Source organism: Phalacrocorax aristotelis, chromosome 24, assembly GCF_949628215.1.
Source record: "Phalacrocorax aristotelis chromosome 24, bGulAri2.1, whole genome shotgun sequence".
Classification (NCBI taxonomy): Eukaryota; Metazoa; Chordata; class Aves; order Suliformes; family Phalacrocoracidae; genus Phalacrocorax; species Phalacrocorax aristotelis.
In genome coordinates, this window is record NC_134299.1 from 3,319,262 (window position 1) to 3,338,720 (window position 19,459).

Below are 19,459 nucleotides of genomic sequence, written 5' to 3' on the forward strand. Positions count from 1 at the left end.
TTTAGGCAGAGGCAGCGTCACCCTTCCCATGGCTGCGCCGGGCAGGTTTAGGGGGTGGCGGGGAGCGGGACAGTCCTGGCACGGCGGGCGGCGAGAAGATGCAGCCCCGGCGCAGTCGCAGAGGCCGGTGGCGGGGCTGGCTGATAGCATCCTTCAGCAGGGTGAAGGCATCGCAAGGCAGCCTTTGGGACGGCAGCTGCAGGCATGATTTTTATTTTTTTAAATTTTTTTTTCTTAAATAGTCGCAGCAGTTTTTAAATTCTCAGCATCTTGAGTCACCTCACATGTTAAAAGCCCAGGCAAGAGGGCACTGGGCATGTGTAGGACAGAGATAAATCTGGAGCTCCACGCAGGGACGGCTGGCTGGTTGTCTAGTTATGGCACAGGAATAAATGTCTGCTTTGTGTCAGCTCTTTGCAAGGTCCTCCGATGTCCTTCCGGCTCCAGCTCTGCTGCACGCATTCTGTCTCAGGCTGAACAAATACTTCCACGGCCAGAAATTGATTTTCTAAAAACGTAATACGCACACAAAAACCAACATGTATAAAATATGTCAGTTTGTGGGGGAACAATTGCACTTCTTTCCTGCCCCCCAGAAATCAATTGTGAGAGCGTATGTAAAAATACAATGGCACTAAACTCCAAATAATTAGGTGATTGTGCTAAGCGAACATCTTATTTAAAAATGGCTCAGCAGTACACGGCTGTGAGACACAATCTAATCAGAATGAACCAGGAAACGTAGCAGTTTCCAGGTGAGTAAGCTGAAATGCAGAAGTCATTGTATGAAAGGGAGGGGAAAAAAAATCAGGGATGGAAATGACAAGGGAAGGAAGGCAGAGGAATCAGCTACATAGACAGGAGTAATAGCAGCACATTGCCATCATTATTTCTGAGCAGAAAGCACAGCAAAAAGAATGAGGGGAAAACATGAAATTAAATCAAATATGATTACCGAACAAATAGAAAAGGACCAGCTCAGGGGTTTGGGTTGGGTTTATTTTTTTTCCAGAGCGCGTTTGGGCAATGAGGAGTGTGCTGGAGCGGAGGCGGGGATGGGGGAGGCTGGGAGACACGGGGGGGAGCGGGGTGGGGGGAGCGGGGCTCATCCCTCTGTCACCCCCATCACACCCCACTGCAGCCTCAGCCCAGCGCGGATGCAGCCTCATCCCGGAGCAGATGATCCCTTCAGGTCGGGAACGAGCAGCAAGAACAGGTGGGAATCTGTTACCCTAAAAAATGTGTTTTTTTAATCCCATTTTCATGCAAATGTCATTGCAATAAAGAACAAGGAAGTTCAACACAGGTACCAGGGCATAATTGTTTCTGAATAGATTGCTTTTTGGAAAAAAAAAAACCACTTTTTTTTAAATTTTGAACTCCCTGGTGTACCAGCTGCTCCTTTAAGCCCCTCCAGTGCTCGCTGCTCCCATCACCGCTCAAGCAGCCCTCCTAATCAACGAGCGCGGGGGCCCTTGGTAGCTTTGGCTCATCTGTCTTTCCCAGCGGCTCGTTCATCACCGGCAGCGGGGAAGGCGCTCAGCCCTCGTCCCTCCTGCTTTTTGCCGGTTGCCCCTTGAAGACGGCGGTTAAAGCATCGCCGACGGCCACCGCGGCGAGGAGCACTGCAGAGCGCGGCCGTGCCGCCCTCGCTGCCCGGCTTCACCGGGTTCAGCACCGTTTTTACCTTTCAAGACACCAAAACCAACAATTCTCAGCATCCCCTGTGGTGCATCCCCCAAAAGCATCCCGTGAGGGCAACACCTGCAGCCCGATTGCAAGGCCACGACGAGCCAGGCCCGTGTTTAGGTCGGGAAAGGAGAGCCAAGGGGTGGAGATGGGGCAGTCGGGAGGACAGGGCTAATGGAGAGGGAGCAGGAGACCCTATTTTCCCCCCTTGCCTGCACATGGTGCCAGTCCCGAGTGCGGATAAGGCGGTGCGGGGCAGGGGGTGATGGGTGGGGGCCGGGGGACTCGCTGTCCCATGCTGGGGTTTGCCCGCGGGCAGCACGGTGGGAAGCAGCCTCCTCCTTCCCCCAAACCCTCCTCTCCATCATTTGCCTTTGCTTTCTCATAAAATTTAAATTATTCAGGCTAGGAGGAGAGCCCCCTCCCCTTCCCTGTTTTGATCTTTCTGGTGCAGTGCAGCTGTTAACAAAACCTCCGCGTGCTGGAGCCGGCACACAGATGTGGCCACGTACTCCCTCTCGCAGAGAAGCCCTTTGAAGGCAGGCGGCGAGTGCTGTGAATAGCGAGCGGGGACGCACGTGGCGAGGGCGGGGGGCGGCTTTGATCTGGGGTGGGGATGGAGGGCACAGCCCCTCGGCCCTGCTCCCCGGGGTGAGGATTTCCAAAATCAGGTGAAAGATGAGCGTGGGAGTCCTGATGCCATGGGGTGAACTGGGGGGCGGATGACACACAGGGGGTCCCCAGGGGCAGCGGGATGCCAAGGGAACTGCTCTTATCCTAAAGACAGGCAGAGTCTGCATGGACGCAATGGCTTTCCAACGGTGCCCCCAAAATCAGCCCCATCTACAGGACTGGATGCTCGGCCAGGGAAAGGCAGCAGCCTCCTTCCTCTCCTGCTGCCCACCCTTCCCTGCCTGCAGCGCTGCCTGCTCGGAAAGTACAGGCTTTAACCCCCCCGTCCCTCTCGCCCCCGCAGCCGGGCTGTGCTGGGAGGTTGGGCCGGCCAGCCTCCTGCCGCGCTGCACCCGGGGCTCTTTGTGAAGGTCACTTTTGACCTGTGTTCCCTGCAAACATGCTGAGTCTCCACCTCATTTCCTATGCATTGAACTTCACAGACCTGGAGGACTCTCCGACAGCAAGGCATGGGGATTTGACCATTATTTTTCTCTTGCCTTCCCCCGCCATCTCTCTCCAAGAGAGGATTATGGGTTGCACCTATTAAATTTAGACGCGAAGCACTGAGTGGAACTTTGCTGAGTGTTTTATAACCTGCTTTCTCCCAAATCCCCTCTTCGCCCAGCGCTGTGCTCGTGCCCTTCTGGGCAAGGAAGGAGAAACTGGAGCGGGGTGGGATGGCTGGATGTGCTGCCCTCGGCGTGGTCCGGCGATGTGCCCACAGGACGCCCAGCCTTGGCGGGGGGTGCAGGGACCCTGCAGCAATTCAGCAATAGAGGCCAGTTTTCCCACGAGTTCAGGTTTTTGCTCAAGGTAAGCGGTGCCTGAAGTGGTGCTGCTGATTCGACGCTATCTGGAAAAGCATGGAAAACACGGGAGCAGATTGCACGTCGCCCTGGGAGTCTCTGCCCTCCCAGGAGGGACAGCAGCTCTGCACAGCCGTGCCCTGAAAGGCACTCGTTTTGCAGGCAGGTAAAGCACAAGCCTCCCTTGCATTAGCATGGGTAAATGCTCCCTAACCCCCCTGGGCTTCGCCGCCCCCATCGCTCCCATTCAGATATGTCTATTATCTTGGTCCCTGTGAGCCCCTCAGGGCTCAGGCCTGCGTGGGTATCTCTGTGCAGCATCTTGCACGCTGGCCCCGCTGCTGGCCAGGGGCCCTTGAGCCCAGCTCAGCGTAAACCATCATAAACCCCGAGCGCCGCGTAGCAGCGGCCGTGCCAGAGCCCCCTGCCAAAAGCAGACAAAGGCTGTGCCACCACGCTTGCAAAATCAATTTGGCAGCTCCCAGGGCTTCAGCGCTCCCGTAGCGACATAAGAAAAGCACGGAGCAGGCACCCTTGGGACCCCCGGCTGCCCTCGCACCCCACCACGGCTGTGTCACCCCCCCTTTTTCGGTTGGCGGTTGCTGTGGGAGGGCCGGGTGCTGGAGGGTGCACGTCCCAGCGCTCAGCTGGGCAGCTGAACTCCGAAACCCCTTCGTCACCCACCCTTGCACAAGGGGAAAGGCAAGAAAAAGCTTGGGTGTTGGTTTTACGTTTGCTTTTAGCCTTTTTTGGGGGGGATCTTAAATAAGATTTCAGCCGTGATTAAAATGTGAAGTGTTTGGTAGGGCCGCCGATAAACCCAGTGATGATGGATTGATTTCACTCCCAAACTTTTACATCCCAAGTCCTGCACCACGCCAGCGGTGAGCACGGCCACGCAGGGAAGTTTTTATAGAGCATAAAGGCACAGGAGCCGTAAAGTAAGGGGAGATGGGCTGGATTAAAGCAAGCCCCACTCAAGAGGAGATGCAGGAATGAAAGTGTGCGTGCAAGAGCAGCTGCCAGGGGAACTCTGCTGCCATAAAACCATCGCTGTCACCCTTTGGGCCCCCCCATCAGGCAGATTTATGCACACCCAGAACTTGATGCATCCCTGAAGTGGGGTGGGAAAGGGAAGGATCCCAGTGGATTAACCCATAGTGAGCACGATATCGATGGTGCCACAAAGATTTTTCTTTTTCTTTTTTTTTTTTATTATAAATAGCCAAAAGACTTGATCCCAATTCCCCTTTAAATGGGCAAACTGTAATATTGATAGTTTGCAACAGATACAAGATGAATTGAACTCCTCCATCAACCAGCAGAACCTCTTTTAACAGGGGATATATCGAAGCCATAAATTCCTGAAGACAGGATTGCTATGCAGTAGCATAATAGATCTTCTATTCAATCTTTTATACATTATGTTTTGTCCTGCATTTTGGGAGGAATATTTATGGACTAGGAGATGTTCCCTGAAGAAGTATCGGCCCTAAGGGTCTCTCCCGCTCGCCGTGCTTGCTGGCCTTGCATTATTTGCAGGGATGCTCCAGGGATGCTCGTCTGCGGGGCGGGCGGAGGGGCTGGGGTTAGCCACTGGTTCACGCTGTGTTTTCTGAGGCTTCTTTGCACTTGAATCAGGTTCAGTATTTGACCTCGAGGATGCCCGGGGCTCCTGTTTCCCCAGTAAAAAAGATAGCTGTATGGCAAAAGAGATCTCAGGACATCAGCAACTCCCTGCCTCTCCTCTGCCCAAGCAGGGTAGGTGGCTTTAAAACTCATTTTGCTGCATTTTTTTACTGTGGGTTTCTTTCTTTGCCTTGAATGGGAAAAGCACCAAGGAAATGCACTTTAAATAGGTAAACAAAAAGAGGAATTCTCCCGAATCATAATTTCCTTTCATGTGGCTCTGCCTCAAGGCTTCTGGCTGGTAAAATTAAAGAAATACAATTAAACTGTAGCTGGCTCCCCAGTGCCTCTGTGCAAACTAAGGCAAAATGCTACTGGCACACGCAGGAAAAGCACCCAGGCCTCCATAACTTAGCTGCTTTAATTTAAGCTTCTACTCATATCCCTGTCAGCAACCAGGAACCGGTCCCATCTGCTGCTACTCTATAGTCTTGCATGAAGTGAGCTGGCAAGTCTCACCTTCGTTGCTCAGGGGCAGGTGCCAGCAAGCTAAAAATACAGCTAGAAATGACCCTTTTCTTGGCAGCCTCCAGGAAGCCTGAAAGCAGCAGCAAGACAAGTCTTGGCTAGGAGCAGCGCTCGCTTTTTCAATAGGAAAGGTGATTTTCGCCGTCGGAGCCACCTGGGCAGCTGGTAGGATTGCTGTCCCGTGACTTCTCTTGATCGTGGTCAAGCCTGTCTCTTAAAAGAAATGTCCCACCGCTCCTGGGAAGTCACGGGCTTGGCAGAGGGGGTGCGGGGTCTGGACAGCCGGAGCTGCGTGGGAGCGTGAGATGGGATGGAGCTGAGCAGAAATGAGCATCTCCAGCCTACAGGAATTTCTGATCTGTTACTTTATGCCGTTTTCATGTTAAAAACCCCTCCCATTTTCCCAGAAATAAAAGGAGCTTGTGTAGTGACCACCATTGCTGTCAAGGGCTCTGATAACCCAAAGCAGCAGGGGTTTTAGCCCTCCTGATTTTGGGTCCCAGCCCACGGAGGTCCCCGAGGAACCAGGCGCTTGATGCACTTGGTGTTCATGCATCGGGGCAAACCCCAGCTAAATCGGGGAGCAATTGGTGTGGCTGGTCCCCGGCTGTACCCGCAAACGGGGATGAGAAAAGTCACAGGCAAGCAAAGGGCTTTGGAGCCCGTCACCCTGACTTCTGGAGAGGGTTTTATCTCATTAAAACAAACGAACAGATGACTGTTGCCTGTGTCGACAGGGGGACTGCACTTCCCGATTACACTTTATAAACCCCAAGCTGTTAACTGCTGCGGCAGATAAGTGGAGCTTTTAAGAGGAGGAGATACAGTCTGGGGTTTGTACATTTAATAGACTTTGTGTGTGTGTGTGTGTGTGTGTGTATGTGCATGTCTGCGTGTGATAACGTGACGAGCCCAAACCGCACGCGAGGCTGCGGCTTCTGCATGGCAGAAAGGAGGCAGGAGCCCCTCGTAACTCCCCGGAGGGGTCCAGGGATGGAGCATCCCCCTCCCCAGCACCCATCCCTGCCCGGCCAGCCGCAGGCGAGGTATCAAAGGCAGGGCAAGAGGGGATCCCCGCTGTAAAGGAGTCGAGAGGTTTGTGGGGTTTCCATAGCCACTTTGGCCACATCTAGCCTTTTTCTGAAGCTGCTTTCAGGGCTCTAGATGTAATGGATGCACATAACATAAAGCACATCTTAATCAATGTGAGAGATTCTGCTTAAAAACCCAATGATTTTGATCTGGAGCCTGACAACGTGGTAATTTATATGCAGTGCAGCATAACCAAAGAGCCTGTTATGCAAACACAGACCACTGATTTGACAAATCTCCTGGAAACAGAATTAATGTCTGTATTCTGTGAAAAGATGCAATTTATTTTAATATTTTAAAGAGAGAAAATTATATATGCATGTATGTGTGTGTATAAATAGAGCTAAACAGAAACAAACACATATGCACATGCAGAGATGTATATTTATAAACATTTTGATACAGCTATGTGAATATACGTGAACTGTCGGGACGAGGATGGACGGCTGGATGGATGGACAGATAGATGGCTACTTAGTGGATGTAGATCATCATATTTTGACTGGTGTCAACGGGATTATGTTGATTTACGCTGGTCTCAGATGTGGCCAAAAGCAGATAGATAGTTACCTCCATACTGATAATTTCGCTCTTCTAAAAGGAGCGAGAACTGCTGCTGTTGCCCAGCGCAGAGCCTGGCCCTCTGATAGAGTCGCTGCAGACTTTGCACCACTGTGGTAAACAATAAGATGCTGAATTGGAAATGACCTCCTGATTATCAGTGGCATCTCTCACTGCGCTTATTTACGGGCTGCAATAATATTAGTATAATATTATTGTTGTCCTTTTTGCAAACTATGCTTTATTTATGGCGATGAGGTAGGAAACACAGTCTGCATAATTGAGGTTTTGATGGAACGAAACATATGTGAGAAATTTCTTAATTTGATTTCAGACAAACACAACGTTCGCTACCCAGTCTCCTTATCTTCCCTTCTATTTGTCTTTCTCCATATGGACACATCCATTTATCTACCGCTCTGTTACTTCTGAGACTCAGGCTTCTCCGGGATCCAATTTTTTTTCTATTTATGGAGGAGGCAGAAAAACCTGTGAGAGCACAGACGGGCATGAAAGAGAGCTCTTCCAGGGGAAGGCTGAGCACGGGAAGAGCAGGGAGAAGAAGCTGCGGGGAAGAGAGAGGCACCCCCGGGGGTGGGGAAGGGGGAAAAGGAGCAGAGAAAAAGGATCGTGCAAAGTTTAAAATAACCTTCTGACAGCCCAGGACTTGCGTGTCGCTACAGATGCTCATGACCGCTGTCTGTAAGCTGCTACCCCTGGTTTACCCCTTGTCCCTCCTGCAGCAGAAGCCGACCGGGCAGCACAGCTCGCCGCCCAGAAGTTCTGTATCCTTTGCACACCTTTCAATAATGCTGTTTGATTATCATTAGCTGTCTACGAGCCTTCTTGCTTTGGCAGGACTCGGTCGATACCCGTCGCCCCTTCCCAGCCCCTCGTCTCTGGGGCCGTGGCACGGGCTCGTCCATGGCTGCAGCTCGATACAGGAGCACTTTCCTTGCTGGATTGGTAAAAGGGAATCGATGGCCTGGCCTTGATCACACCCCTCATGGCCTGAGGCTCCCCTTTCTCCCTGCTTCTCTGACCCCGTCCTTATTAATTAAACAAATGGCCCCTGCAGATGCCACCCTCCTTGCAAGGCGATGTATTGGCCGTGGTAGGGTCAGGCCAAGCCTGGGCATGGACAGCTACCCATAGGCACCGCTATCTACACGTTGCGAAAGGAGCAGAGGCTGTAGGAAACTAATTAAGCATTCTGTCCTCCTTTTGCCTCAAAGATGCTATGCAAAAACCAAAGCCTATTGAATGTTCCAGCAGAATTCTTATTAATTTTATGTGGGAGCTATAATTGCCTGGAAACCTGGTTTAAAGAACGGAAACAGGCTGTCTCTTCTTTCTTCCTTAAGTTGCATCAACTTGTTTTACTTTTATTTCTGGGAGCAGAGAATGAGAAATGTGATTTTTCCATGCTTTAAAACATGTACTGTGTCCCCACTTAAGGAGCTGCTGTGAAGTGGGTTAGACTAGAAAAAACACGCTGCCCTGACTACAAGCAAAATAGTAATAGTAGTAGTAGTAATAATAATAATAATAATGATAATAATGATGTCAGGGCTGTTGAGGCACTGTGCACCGCGACAGCAAAATGTGGCTTTGCAGAAACACTCGCGCTGGTGGGAACCGCCTTTGCCAGCCCTCGGCGTGCCGAGCCGGCGCGGCACACCGGCACACCGGCACACCGGCACACCGGCACACCGGCACACCGGCACACCGCAGCGCGGTGCCGAGCCCTCTCCCCCGGGAGAAGCGGCCATAAATCTCCCAGAACAGCCCTTTTTTTTCGCAGGGGAATGAAAAAGTCATTAGCTGGGAAGAGAGGCAGGGCAGGGAGACAGAAATGCGCAGCACGGAGGGGGAGGAGGACGAGAGGGATGGGGAGGCAGGGACCCCGCTCAGCATCTTTGCTGCTCACACCCCTGGGCCTGTCGGGGTGTCACGCAGATGCTCTTGCGGCAGCCGCCCCGCTCCTCCGCGGCCCTTCCTCTCCATGTTCTCCATGCAGGAAGATTGGCAGTGACCTTTAAATGTCACTTCCAAATGCCAACCCTAGCTAAGTGGCTACAAAACGCAGTGTTTATGCTAGATTATGGGGAATGATGGGCCTGAACCGCTCACCTGCTGGTGGGAGCGAGACAGGGATGCTGGAAAAAAGCAAAGGGCCCCTTGGGCAGTCCGTGACCACCTTCTCCTCCACCTGTCATTAGAGAAATGCAGCCGGGCCACCCCTGTCCCCTTGTCCCTGCCCTCCACGGGCAGCTCCTCGCTGCTGGAGGCTTGCATGCACCCACGTGGGGTGTTTTTTTTTCTCTTTTCCTCCCCTTTGCGCTTGCAGACAGCGCATTAGCAAACGCTCAGGCAACACGGTAATGAGTTTCCGTGTGGGAGCTCAAGTGTGGATAAGAAGGGACAAGGCTGGCCTCTGCCGAGCCACCTCACGCCCGTCAGGTTTGCAGGGCTCCGCTTGCAGCCGTGCATGGCTTGGCTGCTAGCGCAAGCCCCAGCTGGGGGCTGCAGCTGCTGCTCACCGGGCTTGGAAGCATCAGCACTTTGGGTCATCTCCCCGGTGCAGAAACTGGGGCCACGCTGGCACCGGGGGGCTGTCGAGGCCGGGTTTCCACCCTGCCAGGGCTTGCGGGCCTGTGGCATGCAGCAAGTCGTTATTTGCCCTGCGTCTTGCTCACTTTTAATTAATTAAAATGAATTAGCAAAGCACGCCAGGGAAAAAGAAGAAAAAAGAAAACAAACCACCAACCCAATATCATATTTCCAATGTACCGTGGTGTTCTTTCCATGTTCCTGAAGGTACAGCTCAAATTAGACCCGGCCAGTTACTGGGGGAGAAAAATCATTCAAGACTTTGTTTTCAATTGATTCAAAGTTTGGGTGAACAAGCTGTTCCCGCACGGCTTCCAGCTGATCCCCATTAAATCCTGTGTCCCCCCCTCCCGCAGTGCACCCCAGGCCAGCTGGCCAGGCTAAAATAAACCTGACACGCACTACTTTCATGATGAAATAAAATAAAAGCACTGGTGTCACTGCTGCAATCGCTGTGACGCTGGAACCATCAGCATTACCCGGAGTGAGATAGCTATCCAGAGGAAAGCAAGAGGCTTTGGCTACACAAATTGTATTTCCCTAGGCAGCGGATTAATTAAAACTATCAAGTGTTCCCAGCTTTTTGAAATTAACTTTGAAAGAATTCGGATAAAAATTGGGAAATAAGAAAAAAAAGAAAAGCCTGAATAATTTTTTTGTTCCTTTTCTTCTCCCTCGAGTGCAGGGAAAGGGAAGAAAAAGGCAGGTTTCCCTCCCCAGACCGTTTGCAGTGCAGGAGGCACGCATGGCCCACGGGAGCCGAGCCTTAAGTGCGATGCTAAACCCAAGTTTACCACAGACCTTGGGCAAAACATCCCTTCTGTTAAATTTCTGTTAAATTTCTGTTTTGGGAGGAGGCAGCTTGGCTTTCCTGAGAGGGTTCCTCTGGGTTTTCTCTCCACCTCCCAGCAGAGGTGTCCCCTCTCCATCCCAGCGCGGTGGCAGAGACCAGGCTCTGTGCTCAGGGGTGATGGAAATCCCAGGGCAAGAACTCTGGGATGCAGCAGACACCGCCTGACATAAACAAGAGGAGACGGAGAAATAAAAAGGGAGAGGGGGAAAATAACCCACCCCACAGCCTGTGTACAAGACATTAGGGGCTATCACGAAGAATCATGCTCAGTGTGGGATGAAGAGGCTGCACCAAATATACAGGAGCTGGCTGCCGGCGGGGACGGCTTCGTGATCTAAGAGAGCAATCGGGAAGACGGTGCCTCTTTCCCGCAGGACGGGGGTTTATTTCTCAGCAGGTTCAGCTGTGTGGTAGGTAAATTATGCTCAGCCATACTTCCTCGGGTCTTATTTCATGGCCCAGCGATGATTGTGCTACTGATCTTCCAAAGGGGGTTATTCTGGCCTGGAGAGGCCTTATAAATAAGGACGTGGAAACCTTTCAGAAGAGACAATAGCTAAACACATCTTATAGGCATCCTGTCTTATGACATATGGGGTAAAATACAGCCCAAGAGCCCTGGAATAGGAATGTTTCACTGTGCGCTGGTTCCTTGGCATTGGCAAGGAGGAGCAGGGGATGCTAACCCAGCCAGGCAGAGCAATTCGCCCGAAAAAGGCGAGATATTTGCAGGAACAAGCCCTACCGGGTTTAAAGCAAACATTTACGGCAGCGCTGGACTCTTCTTCCTGCTGGTGCCAATCTAGGTTAGCATCAGGGCTCGCTGGGGCTGTCCCAGTTTTAATCAGGCTCCTGCCCTTCCTGCTCAGCCCTTTCCCCCAAGCAGAGCTGGCCGGGAGCAAAGGATGCATTGCTCCTGCCGGCTGCGATGCCGCAGGGCTGGTGTCCACACGTGTCCCCCTCCCAGTGAGGCTGGAAGGGGCAGCGCTGCGTTCACCGGCATCACGGCGGCTCCTTTGAGAGCAGTGCTCTGTGCTCCCCAGTGCAGCTGCGAGCTTCCCAGCACTGCTCTGAGCTCCCCGGTGCTGCTGCGAGCTTCCCAGTGATGCTGCGAGCTTCCCAGTGATGCTGCGAGCTTCCCAGTGATGCTGCGAGCTTCCCAGTGCAGCTGCGAGCTTCCCAGCACTGCTCTGAGCTCCCCAGTGCTGCTGCGAGCTTCCCAGCACTGCTCTGAGCTCCCCGGTGCTGCTGCAAGCTTCCCAGTGATGCTGCGAGCTTCCCAGTGATGCTGCGAGCTTCCCAGTGATGCTGCGAGCTTCCCAGCACTCTATGAGCTCCCCAGTGCTGCTGCGAGCTTCCCAGCACTTCTCTGAGCTCCCCAGTGCAGCTGGGAGCTTCCCAGTGCAGCTGCGAGCTTCCCAGCACTCTATGAGCTCCCCAGTGCTGCTGCGAGCTTCCCAGCACTGCTCTGAGCTCCCCAGTGCTGCTGCGAGCTTCCCAGCACTTCTCTGAGCTCCCCAGTGCAGCTGGGAGCTTCCCAGTGATGCTGTGAGCTTCCCACTGCTGCTGTGAGCTTCCTAGCACTACTCTGAGCTCCCCAGTGCAGCTGCGAGCTCCCCGGTGCTGCTGCGAGCTTCCCAGTGATGCTGCGAGCTCCCCAGCAGAGCCACAAGCTCCCCAGTGCCACTGCTGCGAGCTCCCCAGCGGTGCCACAAGCTCCCCGGTGCCGCTGCTGCGAGCTCCCCAGCAGTGCCACAAGCTCCCCAGTGCCGCTGCTGCGAGCTCCCCAGCGGTGCCACAAGCTCCCCAATGCCGCTGCTGCGAGCTCCCCAGCGGTGCCACAAGCTCCCCGGTGCCGCTGCTGCGAGCTCCCCAGCAGTGCCACAAGCTCCCCGGTGCCGCTGCTGCGAGCTCCCCAGCGGTGCCACAAGCTCCCCGGTGCCGCTGCTGCGAGCTCCCCAGCGGTGCCACAAGCTCCCCGGTGCCGCTGCTGCGAGCTCCCCAGCAGTGCCACAAGCTCCCCAGTGCCGCTGCTGCGAGCTCCCCAGCGGTGCCACAAGCTCCCCGGTGCCGCTGCTGCGAGCTCCCCAGCGGTGCCACAAGCTCCCCGGTGCCGCTGCTGCGAGCTCCCCAGCAGTGCCACAAGCTCCCCAGTGCCGCTGCTGCGAGCTCCCCAGCGGTGCCACAAGCTCCCCGGTGCCGCTGCTGCGAGCTCCCCAGCAGTGCCACAAGCTCCCCAGTGCCGCTGCTGCGAGCTCCCCAGCAGTGCTGTGAACTACTTGTGCTGCTGCGAGCGCCCACAGCTCTGCTCCAGGCCCTGCATTTTCCCCAGATGTCATCGTTTCTGTCGTTCGGGACAGGACAGGCCCCCCCCCGTGGGTGCCCCGCACCCACGTCCCCAGCTGGGCATCCTGCAGAGCTGCCTGCCCTCCCTGCCCGGGGTCTCCTGCCTGCACCATCACACGTGTGCTGAAACTTCCCTTGTTTTGACATGCACCATTTCACCACCCTCAGTAAAATGTGCTGGGAGCAGAAGGAGCAGACCCGGGCTCCCAAAGGGTCCTGGATCAAACCTAATTACTCTTCAAATGACTTCTAATCATCTCTCCAGCTCTGTTCCCCCGCAGCATCCATTGCTCCAGCAGCTGTAGAGCTGAAAGGAGGAAACAAATGCAAAACAAATCATTAGCAAACAACAAACCCCAAATCTGCCCAACCCAAGTAGACAAAAAAAGCAGCTCAGGGTTTCTGCAGGACGGCTTGGCCTGGCTTCTGCATCCCAGCAGGGCTCTTGGCAGAGCTGGGCTGCCCAGAGAGAGGTTTCCTCTTCCCCTCGCTGCCTCTGCGCCTTATCTTCAGGCTCAGGCAAGCTGCTTTGGCTGCGAAGGCTGCGGAGTCGCTAATCCTGCCTCACCCAGGGGTGGTGGGAGCGGAGGTGGCGGCTCAGAGCCTTCACTCTGACTTCTTCCTCCTCCTCAGCCCCCGCCGTCCCCCTCCCAGGCTTCCCCTTTATGCCATCCACATGCCGTGGGCTTTCGGGGGGTCACCAGCGTTCTCCATCTGAAGCCCCACAGGAATGGTTTTTCCTGGCCCAGGTTTGGCATCCCTCAGCTTGTAAAAGCTGCCCTCCCAGTTCTCCCAGTTCGGCCAGGACTGCACAGGTCCTGGGGTGGGGGGGGTTCTGTCCTCCAGCTCCGGCACAGTCCCCACGGTCCCTTAGGAAGCTCCGGCACACAGACCAGAGACTGGCCGCAAATGTCTCCTGTTCCCAAGCACTGCCCTTCCATTAGTTAAAAAAAAAAAAGAAAAAAATCAATCAGATGCTTTTTATTTGCTATTTTTTCCCCCGCTGCAGCAAGACTTTGCCAAGCACAAACATCCCAGCCTGGCTGCTGGCGCAGAGGCCTTTCTCCATCCCAAGTGGCTGGAGGGTGGGATGGATGTGGTGAGAAGGGCTGTGAGATGGCACTGTGGTGGGACCAGGGTGACACAGGGTTGGGGTGACACAGGACCGGGGTGACACATGGCCGGGGTGACACAGGGCTGAGGTGATACAGGGCCAGAGTGACACAGGGTTGGGGTGACACAGGGCTGGGGTGATACAGGGCTGGGGTGATACAGGGCTGAGGTGATACAGGGCCAGGGTGACACAGGACTGGGGTGATACAAAACTGGGGTGACACAGGACTGGGGTGACAGAGGGCAAGGGTGACACAGGACCGGAGTGACACAGGGTTGGGGTGTCACTGGGCTGGGGTGACACAGGGCTGGGGTGACACAGGGCTGGGGTGATACAGGGCTGAGGTGATACAGGGCCAGGGTGACACAGGACTGGGGTGATACAAAACTGGGGTGACACAGGGCTGGGGTGACACAGGGTTGGGGTGTCACTGGGCTGGGGTGACACAGGACCGGGGTGACACAGGGCTGGGGTGACACAGGGCTGGGGACACCCTGCAGGGGGGCAGCAGGGACCGTGCTGATTAACACCACGACACGAGGCGTAAAACACTTGAGCAGAAAACCTGCTCGAGCGCGTTCTCCCGATTACCTCGGAATTATAATTACACTGGCCCTTAATATCCCCACATGTGAGTAATTACAGCGGGCTTACCAGCCTCCAGCCGCGATCTGATATTAACTTTTAATCACCTCGCCTTGGTGCCAGGGAAGGGACAGCCGCAGCGAGCTGTCCTTGTTAGGGACCCTTCATCAGCATCCCAAGCACAGCGAGGGACAGGGATGCAGGGAAGGGGCTGGACTCGGCTCCCCTTCGAGGGGAGCCTTTGGTGGCCAAGGGCAGCGGTGTCCTGCTGTCCCCATCCATCCCCGTCTCCCTCGGGCTCCGTCGCTGCTATGTTTGCATCCCGGGCAACACCACCACCTCTCTCCCAGCTCCAAACTCTCCCGTGCTGGTCCCAGCAACGAGGCAAAGCTCCCTTAGCCCTGCCTGCCTTGGCACAGGGAAAAGCACTCAAATCCCAGGAGCTGAGCAGAGGTTAAAGCCAAGCCCCCGCTGGTGCCCACCTGCCAGGGGGAACAGCCAGAATACGGGCACCCAGCTGCAAACAGCACCAGGATTACAAGGAAAAGATAAAATTAACAGCAGGGACAGACAGAAAAAAGAGGGGGAAAAAAGGGAAAAAAACCCAAACCTCTCAGATAGTATAAAATAGTCTCCCTAGAGGACTGATTCCAAAGCCATTTTTAATTAACTGTGCATTTCACTGGAGCTTAGCAGCAGAATTATTGTACATTAAATAAATACCAGTTGATTATTAAGAACATATTTACTGAGCCTCAAGTACCGCAGGTCACAGATGTAGGCTCCTGTTCAGTACAGTTGTTTAAGGGAATCAATTATTGACTTTACACCCTCTGTCGCTGAAGGGAAGGGGAGCAAACCTGGGGGAGCAGAGGCATCCCCGACCCTGGGAAATCTGCTCCCCAAGGGTGGGTAGCCATAAGGCACAGGGGACTGGGATGGAAAAGGTTTTCTTTCTCCCTTTCCCCTTCCACCTCTGCCATAAGGAAAAGCCGCCTTTGCTGTGCGTATTTATTCGAGCTGTAATAAATGAGGGTCCGAGCCTTTTCCCCCAGTGATTGATGGACGCGGGGATTAGTTTAAGCACAAGGGGAAGCTAAGTGGTCTGGCTCGGACCACAGCACATTCATCAAGTCGACAGGCGGAGCATGGGTCTTACTCCTGCCTTTGCTGGGAACCTTTTTTTTTTTAAACAAAAAAGAACAGTTTGGATTTTATTAGAGTAAATATACATATATGAGCCAGCGCTCGTCTTTATCCGAGTTAACGGCCAACAGTCATAGGCTGGGCTCGGTTCACATCGCAAGACAGTGTGTAAACAGTTAATGGCAGCAATTTCAGCCCAAAATGAGCCTTCTGCCCACCTTCTCCAGGCACACCCACAGCATCACAGCCTTCGGCACAGGAGTGAGGCCAAAACCGGCCCTCTTCACCCCAGAAAGGGGCTGCAGAGGTTGCTCCAAGAGCAGATGCAGGAATCCAGACGTGGCTCCTTTGGAGGTAGACCTGTTGTCCTAGAGGGACCCAACCGCCCAGAGCAAAGCCCACGAGAGCCTCTGGGCGACGGCAGAAAACAAAATCCAGGTTTTGTGGCTCCCAGCCATGTCCTCTTAAAAATAAATTCATGGCTCCTGTCTGCCTGGGCCATCATTTTACAAGGTTTATGCATAAAACACCTACAAGTAGACTGGAAACATAAAATTATATAGGGCAGTTAATTGAAAAACTGCCTGCGCCGCATGCAATAATTGACATTAAGTGTTGTTTGGAGCAGGAAATCGCTCGATATTAAACAGGCTTGGTGGTACCGTAACAGTGCTGAGCAGCTCCAGGGCCAACCCGGCGCCCGCAGAAACCAGGAGGAGCTGCTCCACCACGGGGATTTGGATGGAAAAGTAAAGTTTCCATGAAGCAGGAGTCTCTATGGAGGGCGTTGATGCTACGCAGGTCCCGCGGCATGTACCAAACAGGATAACCAGGCGGGCCTGATAGCAGGGAAGAGAGTCATAACTTCAAGGGGTGGTTTAAATCAGTGCAAGGAAAGACAGTTCATGAGATTTTTATTCATCTCTTTATTTTTTAAGTAAAGAGAGTCAAAGTTTGCAGTCCTTTCTGTTTCCTGGGGGTTAGCTATAGGGTTTTAACCATTCACTGAGGTTGGCTGAGTTATTTCCCTTCCAATAACCTTTCCATGATGGTCCCCACCGCCCCACTCACGTTGTGCTGGGGCCGTACGTGCAGATGATCCCTATCACTGCAAGTCAACTAAATAGATGAGATAAAAAACTAGGAGGTGAAAGACAGAGCAAAGGGTCTGTGGTTGCTCGGCCAAAGCCACCCAGCAGGGCAGCAGAAGCCCAGTCGAAGTCACCAGTTACCCAGTTACCTCCAGGGTATCGATGTGGTAGGAATAATCCTGTCCCCCTGCCAGACTCCATTGTGGGGGGTCACCAGGGACCCCAAATCCCCCTCCCTTGATCTGGTGAGAAGGCAGCGTTTGCTCCTGGGCTCAAGCTTTGCTTTCTCTCAGCTGGGCCTAAGAATCAAGGGTTGGAAGTCTCTGACCCAGGAGCCAGGTTTTATTGTGCTGGTCACATCAGCCACTGCCTTATTAGCAGCATCAAGCAACCGTGATTTATAGACACTTTTCCAAAGGGAATATCGTAATATCAATATATTTATTTTGCTGTGCATAAGAAATTACCAAGTCTTGCCAATTTTCTATCATCTGTATCATCGATCTATAGGTTTTCCCCACAAAAATATTTAGCTCTCTCTCAGAATAGATGTTTTTACTCGCAGAACCCCTTTCAGACCCTCCAGCCCCCTGAGGACGCGGGTGCTTTCACTGCGACAGCCAGGCTCCCGCAATCCGTTGGTCAGGGGTGACAGGCTTGTTCAGGAGACTCTGCAACATGGGCAGAAAATAATTAGCTTAATACCTTCAAGCACTGGATTGAACGTGGTAATAGCCCGCTTCACAATTCATACGATGACACCTTTGCTGTCACCTTTCGAAAGGGGAAAACAAAGCGAGACCGTAGGGTCCCAGAAAAGGGCAGGGGAACTGCAGGAGCTCTGCTAATCCCATCTCTCCAGCAAGTTTTGGCTGCCTCCTCCAGCCCAGGGTGCTCTCCATCCTGCAGAGCCTTGCTGCATCCCAAAGCTCCCGGCGCATCCCAGAGCTCAGCCCGGCCCCGGTCCTTGGCATCTCTCAGCACATCCCACTCTGGCTGTGCCCGTAGGGAGAGAAAGAGCCCATCCATGCACCAAAATCTTCAATCACAGCAGCATCCCACTGCTTTCTCCTTTTGGGGGAGCCCCGAGGACCGGCTGAGTTAAGGCAAGGAGGAAGAGTGCGCAAAGCGAGAGCCGCCGGAGCTTGCTCATTTATTTGGGCAATGATAGTTTAGCTTTAAATATTTATAGTGCTTCCTAATGCACTAGTAAGTGTGCTGTAGTATATTCTGCAAAGACGATGAGCCTCTGTGAGCTCACTGCAAATATCATTGTCTCTTCGCTGCTAAATCTTTGATGAGAATCAGGGAAGAAGGTGGATTCGTGTGTGTGTTCTGACAAGCGATCGGAGTACAGGAGGAAACATCCTACAGAGCAGACCCGCTCTTTAGGGTTTGAGAGCTTCACCTGTGATTGATGATGAGCCCGGCTGGAGCTCGCGGGGAGGAAGAGTCTGTCATACAGCCACCAGCTCGGTTAATAAAGGCCAGGGGAGAGCACTGGGAGGCAGCCAGCAGTACCTGCCTGTCACCTCGGCCGCTCGGCGCATGGACCGGGCTGGAGCTCCCGGGGAGCCGTGTCCCTCTGCCCCTGCGGCTGGCTGTGATTCACCGACACCCTCCCCCCCGAGACCCAGCGCTCTCACTTCATTTGTGACGCAAGGCCAGGATTTATTAGGGAAAGGCCCCAATTTGCCTCCCTTTAAAGGACTTCTTGGACCGATGGGCACAAGCTGCCAGACAGACATCCTCACCCTCCCTTCAGAGCAGCTGAAAGGGGAAATTATTTAATCAGGGCCTATTTAAACTGCAGGGCGGACTTCATTTACCATTACAGCATGACATAAAAGTTTAACAGCTTTCACAAAAAAAAAAAAAACAACCCACCTTACGATCCACTTTTCCACCCTTTCAAGTTCTTGTAATAAATCTGCAAATAGGGAATTTATCATCTCTGAATAAACACGTCCCTTCCCCAGCAGCTCCGGGGAAGTCCCTCGCGCCGGGTGCAGCTCACTTGCACAGCTGTGCCGCTGGGGACCGACGTGTCCCTGCTGCCCGGGGACACCCTGCCAGCCCCAGCCCCGCTCGGGGCACAGGGAAGCATCTTCCCCATCGCATGCGACACATCCCGCCCGGCACAGCCCTGCTGCGTCGATGGAAAGACTCGCCATTGATTTCCGACGCTCCTTGGATGCTCTCCAAAGCGCGGGGAGCGCAGCCTAAACCTTCAGCCTGGCCTAAGTGATTGTTAATAATGAATCGATAATGATAATATAACCCTGCAGGGCAGTTTTGCTATCGGAGGCATCTTATTAATAGGAACCGAACAATTAGACCCTGACGTCCCGGGGAGAGGGAGGCTTTAAAGTGTAAAAAGCCGCTCCAGGGTGAGGCGATGCGGGACAGGGACGCCCATTCGGGAGGGAGCTGAGTCCTGGGGGGGTCCCTGCAGCCCCCCCCCCCAGCCACTCCAGCACCCTCTCTGCAAAGCAGCTATAATCCCCACGAGGAAGGGGAAAGCGCTGCCCTCATGCAACGAAAACCGGGGCTGGAGACGAGCGAGGCATTGCCCTCCACCATTCGCAGAGAGCTGAGACCGGGAAATAATCCCCAGATCATCACACAGGTGGGTGCAAAGCTCCGCAGGGATCAGAGCCGCCCCCCTAGCAAGCAGCCTTTAAGCTGGGATGCTGAAGGGTCCCCTCACTGCCCGCGGCTGCTCTGCTCG

The 19,459-nt window shown here is 53.7% G+C and overlaps 1 long non-coding RNA gene across 1 annotated transcript; it reads left to right on the top strand.

The window, feature by feature from the left end:
• Window positions 1-1,138: 1,138 nt before the first annotated feature.
• LOC142048061 (uncharacterized) lies at window positions 1,139-8,818 on the top strand. The gene is made up of 3 exons (XR_012657384.1): window positions 1,139-1,216; window positions 4,812-4,931; window positions 7,664-8,818. It is a non-coding gene; the product is annotated as an uncharacterized LOC142048061 (long non-coding RNA).
• The last annotated feature ends 10,641 nt before the right edge of the window (window positions 8,819-19,459 follow it).